The sequence below is a fragment of the Tamandua tetradactyla genome, chromosome 1 (genome assembly GCF_023851605.1).
Source record: "Tamandua tetradactyla isolate mTamTet1 chromosome 1, mTamTet1.pri, whole genome shotgun sequence".
NCBI lineage: Eukaryota > Metazoa > Chordata > Mammalia > Pilosa > Myrmecophagidae > Tamandua > Tamandua tetradactyla.
The window spans coordinates 60,601,967-60,607,960 of NC_135327.1; the positions used below are offsets into that span (position 1 = coordinate 60,601,967).

General features: G+C 59.1%; 1 long non-coding RNA gene across 2 annotated transcripts; it reads left to right on the plus strand.

Moving 5' to 3' along the window:
* The first annotated feature begins 2,839 nt into the window (after positions 1-2,839).
* On the plus strand, positions 2,840-5,440 carry LOC143684549 (uncharacterized). 2 transcript variants are annotated; one of them, XR_013176074.1, is made up of 4 exons: positions 2,840-2,950; positions 3,873-3,989; positions 4,990-5,068; positions 5,223-5,440. It is a non-coding gene; the product is annotated as an uncharacterized LOC143684549 (long non-coding RNA). The 2 variants fall into 2 exon arrangements; XR_013176073.1 differs by having other exon boundaries at positions 3,873-3,980.
* Positions 5,441-5,994: the final 554 nt, after the last annotated feature.

Here is a 5,994-nt window from a genome sequence, read left to right on the forward strand (position 1 = left end):
TCAGGTCCCTTGGCACCCAAGCCTCAATCACGGAGGTCAGTGACTGGAAGGGATGCTGGGACTGGCCTGTGGCCACGCTCCTGTCCACCCTCCTCAGTGCCGGTGAGTGCGGGGCACTGGGGGCCGTGCGGGAGAGCGCAGAGTGGGGACTTCTGGGGTGCCCTCGCAGGCCTTGTGAGAATCGGGCACCACAGGCCCCCGTGTGGGTGATCCCTAAGAGACCACCGGGCAAAATGCTGCAGCGTTTGCGCTAAAACAACATGGAGATGAGCAGAGACATCCCTGCCATGCAGAAGGAAGAAGCGGCGCACTGGGGCCCCGGGGCTGCGATTTGATAGAGGGCCATGTCTTCCCACCCACTGCTTTCAGCGCCCACAGCTGCTCTCCTGCATTTTCTGCAGGCACCCCCTCCTCCCGGCCAGCGTCCCTCCTCCCCCCCAGGACTCTGTTGCTGGTGGTGCCCCAGAGCCAGGGGTGCAGACTTAAGCTGACATACATCAGCAACCTTGAGTAGGTTTTCCTTGGGGGGGCAGCAGCTGAGGAACCTCTGCTAGTGCCAAGTCAGCTGGGGCAGGGCGTCTTCCTGCTGTCATCGAGTCTAGAATGTTCTTTGGTGCTTGCAGGGCGTGGCCCACCTCCACAAGGAATCCTGCTGAGGACCAGGTCTTCCCTCCCCTGAGGGGAACCCAGCCCTGTGGGGAGTGGGCGGCAGGCAGTGACTGGGGAAGGAGCCTGAGGCCAGGGCTCGGGGAGGGGACCTCAGATGGCAGGTGATGGCGACAGGGGAGGAGGTCACTCTGGCTGGGATGGCCTCGCGCTCCACAGCCCCCACCCCCACCCCTGGCACTCCAGGGCCTCAGGCTGCAGAAGCAAACCCACCGGGCCTATCAGACGAGGGCAGTAGGCTTGGTCTGCCCAGCCCTCTGTCATCAGGGGTCTGTCCCCAGCCCTCAAGCTAGGGGTGGTCGGCCTGTCAGTAAGAGTGAGGTGAAGTTCTGGGGGCTCCCAGGCCCGGCTCAGCCCCCCACGGCCACCCGAGGCTGCAGACACTGGACTCCCCAGGGGTGGGGGTGGGGGTACTGCTCCCCCGCCCAGATTGGGGACCAGCCACATCTGTGCCAGACTTAATTGGGGGCAGCCTTGCTTCCTGGTCCCCGGGGGCGAGTGGGAGGGGCGGGAGGACCACTTGGAGCTGTCCCGTGTGCAGCAGTCCCAGCTGTCCCTGGTCTCGGGCTGCAGAGAAGGGCCACTTAATCAGCAGCCCCGAAGGGACGCTGCCTCTCACTTCTGCACTGTTTAATCATGGCACAATCACTGCGGGCAGCAGGGTGGAAAGTGCAAATGTGGTTTTTAAATAGCGCATTTGGGTCATGTCACTGGCAGGAAAAAAGGCAGAAGAGATGCTTTCACATCCTGCCCCAGCTGTCTTTCGGCAGAGCTGGAGAAATAGGGTGGGGAGACCGGGCCACTGAGGCCGCTGCAGCCCAGCAGCAGCACATCCCAGCCCCGGTAACGGACCTCTCCGCGGCCACACTGATCCCAGCCTGTGGGACCTTTCTTTTCTCAGACCAGACACGGCCCACTACCCCCTCGCCCCCCACGTGGTGCTGGAATGAGCACAGCATCCTCTTAGGGCAGGAAGAGCAGAGAGCCTGTCAGACGCGGGAGGGGACTCGACGCGCTGGGGTGGGCGCCAACCACCACAGAGCTGGGGCCCTGGGAATCGGTGGGGGGAGTGCTGGGTCTCTTGCAACTGTGTCCAGAATGAGTTTGAATGTCTTTTTTATTTGAGAGTTAAGTTCTTCAATTAGAAATGGAATGAGAATAAAGAAACAAAACACAGTGAACCCGGAAAAGGCTGAGACCCCCGACCCCGCCTCCAGACCCTCAAGAGCGGGCAGTTACCTGCACCGGACACACATGTGCAGTCAGGGCCACCCAAGAGGACACACGTGTGCAGTCAAGGCCACCCAAGAGGACACACATGTGCAGTCAGGGCCACCAAGAGGACACGTGTGTGCTGTCCCTGGCCGCCTGGACAGGGCTTATGTGTGCCTGGCTCGGGAGCCCACTCACTGGACGCAGCCTGCTGGGACACTGTGCTGGTTTGAAACTGTTGTGTTCCCCAGAAAAGCCATGTTCTTTAATCCTGATTCAATATTGCTGGGTGGGAGCTCTTTGATTCAGTTGTTACCACAGAGATGTGACCCACCCAATTGTGGGTGGGAACTTTTGATTAGATGGTTTCCATGGAGATGTGTTTCCAGCCAGCTCGCTGGCTGAACAAGCAGTAAAAATGTCTCTCTTCTTCCTTAAAAGGTCTTCAGCAGATTGTATTATATCATTGTGGGAGACGCGCCTTAGTTGCTCACAGATGCAATCAGTTGACTGAGGATTTAATACTCCAGTTTCCAGTTCATCAACCAGCCCCGAAATATCCTTGCTACAATGGTCAGGCCAGTGCTTGTCTGACCACGGGCATCATTGCTTGGCCAGGCAAACACCAGAACCCAACCATCACACACCCATTCAAGGTGGGGTTGCTTATTAGAGTCCTTTAAGAAGGAACATTTTGGAAGAAACTGAGAGCTGACACAGGCAGAGATGCTTGGAGATGGAGGAAGAAAACATCCCGGGGAAGCCAGGAGAGAGAGCCAGCAGACGTTGTCTCATGCCTTCCCAGCTGACAGAGGCATTCCGGATGGCATCGGCCTTTCTTGAGTGAAGGCAACCTCTTGGTGCCTTATTTTGGATGTTTTCACGGTCTTAGAACTATAAACGTGTAATGTAAGAAGTTCCCTTTTCAGAAGCCATTCCATTCCGGTACATTGCATTCCGGCAGCTCCAGCAAACTAACACAGGCCCCGACGGGCCCTCGCCTGGCTCTCCGGGCTTGGCGCTGGGCAGGGTCTTTGGGGTGGGAAAGCCTTGGCAGCTGCTCTACGCACAAGTGAGGTGTCTTCCCAGCCCCTCTCCTTGGCCAAGGCTCCCCTAGGCTCAGAGCTCTGTCTCTGTGTCCTTCTGTGGACACGTGGAGGGTCAGATCCAGAGGCCTTGCTGGGGAGGGATGGCACTGCTTGCCAGGCAGCCGGTTGCACCTGTGGGCTCTGCCGCTCTGCGGCCCCCCCCCTTCCTTCTGGGGTCTACACGCTGCCCTCCACACTCACGCCTGTGGGCTCTGGGCTTCCAAAGGGCCTGGCAGGGACGCAGTTCTCCTGACCCCTGGCACTCATCTTAAACTCTGGGTGGGCTCTGCCCTCCTGACGCGCCAGCTGACCCCGCTTCTCCACTCCCTGCAGCCCACACCCTCACTGGCCCGCCATGCTCAAGCTTCCTTTTAGGGGGGGTTAGGAGGCCTGGGTGCCTCTTTCTTGTCTGAACATCCCGGGGAAGAGCCCCCCTTCTCCTGGACTTTCCTCCATTACCTCCTCTCCCATGGGTTTTACACTGTCTGAAAGCTCAGGGCAGGTGCTGTGAAACCAGAGGGGTAAAGCCACCACCAGAGATTTGGCTGCGAAGGGAGGGAGACCTCGGCTTCTAGCAGCCCCTTCCCTCCAAAACTCAGCAGAGGGCTGTGCCCGTGGACTGGGGGCCATCAACAGTGGGAGTGGAGGGTTGGGGTTAGGGACAGGCATAGGACAGACATTCCCATTCCAGAAGGGAGAAACTGCCAGGAAAACGGGGGTCTCAGGGCCCCAGACAATTCTGAAACCTAGCATGGCAAACTGCACTAGATTCCAAGGCCTGAGAGTTGTCCTGGATCCTGGTTTTGTCCTCTGGGCCGGATGGTCTCACATGGTCTCCAGGCCCCTCCCCGGCCCTCACGGCTTTTCCTACATCCTGGCCTCACTTCCCCTGTGATCACGTCCCAGAAAAGCCAGAGCGCCCATGAAACGCAGGAGAGCTGGACTGTGGTGCAACCCCCGTGCCCACGGCCTGGAGTGTATGTGTACACTGCACTTATGCACAGGTGCACTTGGGTAAGGAAGGTGTGTTCCTGGGAAGTGCAGAGGTCAGGAAAGCCTGCCCTTTACAGAGAATCTGCAGCGATCCTGCCCCGTGTGGTGTGGGGGAGGAGCTGGGGCAGGGCAGGGTTCCCTTCAGCATAATGCCCAGTGCTCAGGTGTACCCCCCCAACACAATGCTCTGCATGCCCGTGGACCCCTTCACACCTCTTATCCTGCAGGGGGGTCTTCTCTGCTCTTTGATGACTAAACAACAGACTGCCACCATTCAGGCTCACAAAGTATTTGTCATCAGGGGGAGCACACAGATGAATGAATGGTTGGCCCCAGAGGGAAATGGGGTCCTCAAATTGGCATTGGGGAGAGGTGAATAAGGTGGGCAGCAGGCCGGAGGCCAGAGTGGGAGGCTCCACTCCCAGCGCCAAGGGCATGGGGTCAGAAGCTGTGGCTTTGGTTCTGATCTTCAGGAAAGGGTGCAGCCAATCCACTGGGGGGCCCATGGAGGAAACCCCCAGCCTTCCAGACCCCCTTCCACCTGGTCTGCTGGAGGACCCCATTGGAGCCAGAGCAGGGTGGGGATGGGGGGAAGAGGGTCCCCCTGCTGCCCCTACTCCCAGCTCAGGTTTGCGCCAGTGGGTAATGGGTCAGTCTGAGCCTGGGCCCTGGACCGCATGAGCCGGAGGAGCAGGGAGGCCCCGAGGTTCCCCCCACAAGGCAGCTGCTGACCTGGCCCACCCCAGGGGACACCCTGCAGGCTGCCAGCAGGAGGGTTGGGTCTGCCCACGCTTCCTGGCTTCTCCGGCAGGTTGCTGGTATTTTAACTGCCGTGCACAAAGCCAAGCCTAATTAATCGGGGTTTCTGCTAGACCCCATCTCCCTGGCAGCTGAGGGTCTGTGGTGCAGAAGCTGTGCTGAAAGCTGGGGCTGCTGCCACGGAGAGACGCGTGGGTCCCCTGTGCACTGGGGAAAGTAGGGCATTCGGTGCTAGATTGCCTGACTAATTAGATTTCTGTCAACTCTAAAGGGACTGGCCGAGGCAGCGTGGAATTCGAAGCAGCCTCTGTGGAGCTTCAGCCTGAACACTCTGCAAAGGCTCCATCGAGGTGGGCCAACCCGGGAAGGGGCTGGTGCCTGCCCCCCTCCCGCCCCACAGTGCTGAGGCCCCGCCTGCCTGTCCACCACCCTTCACGTCCCTCCTCTTCCTCCTGTGGAGCCCCCTCTTCCCCCCCCTTCTCTTTCTGCCTCCCTCCCTCACAGAGGCTTTCTCAAAGGGCAGAGGAAGGAGGAGCACCTGTGCAGTGGGGCGCATGAGTCCTCGCTGCTGCACTGGATGTTTCTGAAGATGCAGCCTCTGTCCGTGGCAGGGTCCGCCCTGTCCAGCTGGGTCTCGCGGCGTGGGGTAATGACATGTTGCTTAGAAAGCTGCTCGGCTAGGACAACTGGGTGTGACGTCTTTTCCAAATAAAGGTTTTAATTGCCCCACATGGGGGAGTATAGAGAGGCGTCCTCAAGGGAAGGAGGTGCTGCTTACAGAGCTTCTTGGAATGTGTTGGACACCGTGCTAATTTGTACTTCACTCTTGATTCTCGCTGATGCCCTGCTCGGTGGTGGGTGCCGCACACCCCGTGGAGGAAGTTGCAGCCCCTCGCAGAGCCTCGTGGTGGCGTCCAGTTCCTTGCTGTTTGCTTGCTGCCATCACCTGCGAGAACGCAGGCTCGTGAGGGCGGCCCTTCGGTCACGTTGCCTGGTTTTACTTGTTTCTTTCTTTCCCCCACAGGCATCACTGTGTGAAATTTTCTTTCTTGTTAGTGTATCCCAGGAGGTGCCCAGCTTTCAGCGGCTGCACAGGAGGAAGACAGAGGTGGGGAGAGGGGCTGCAGGAGGCGGCTTGGGAGGTGTCTCTGAGAGAGTGGGGTCTGAGTGGAGCTCTGAAAGTGCAGCCGGCTCTTGTCATCAGAGCTGAGGGGAAAGACATTCACCTCCACCTGGACACCCACCATGGGGTGGAAAGAGCTTAGCGTGGAGGACC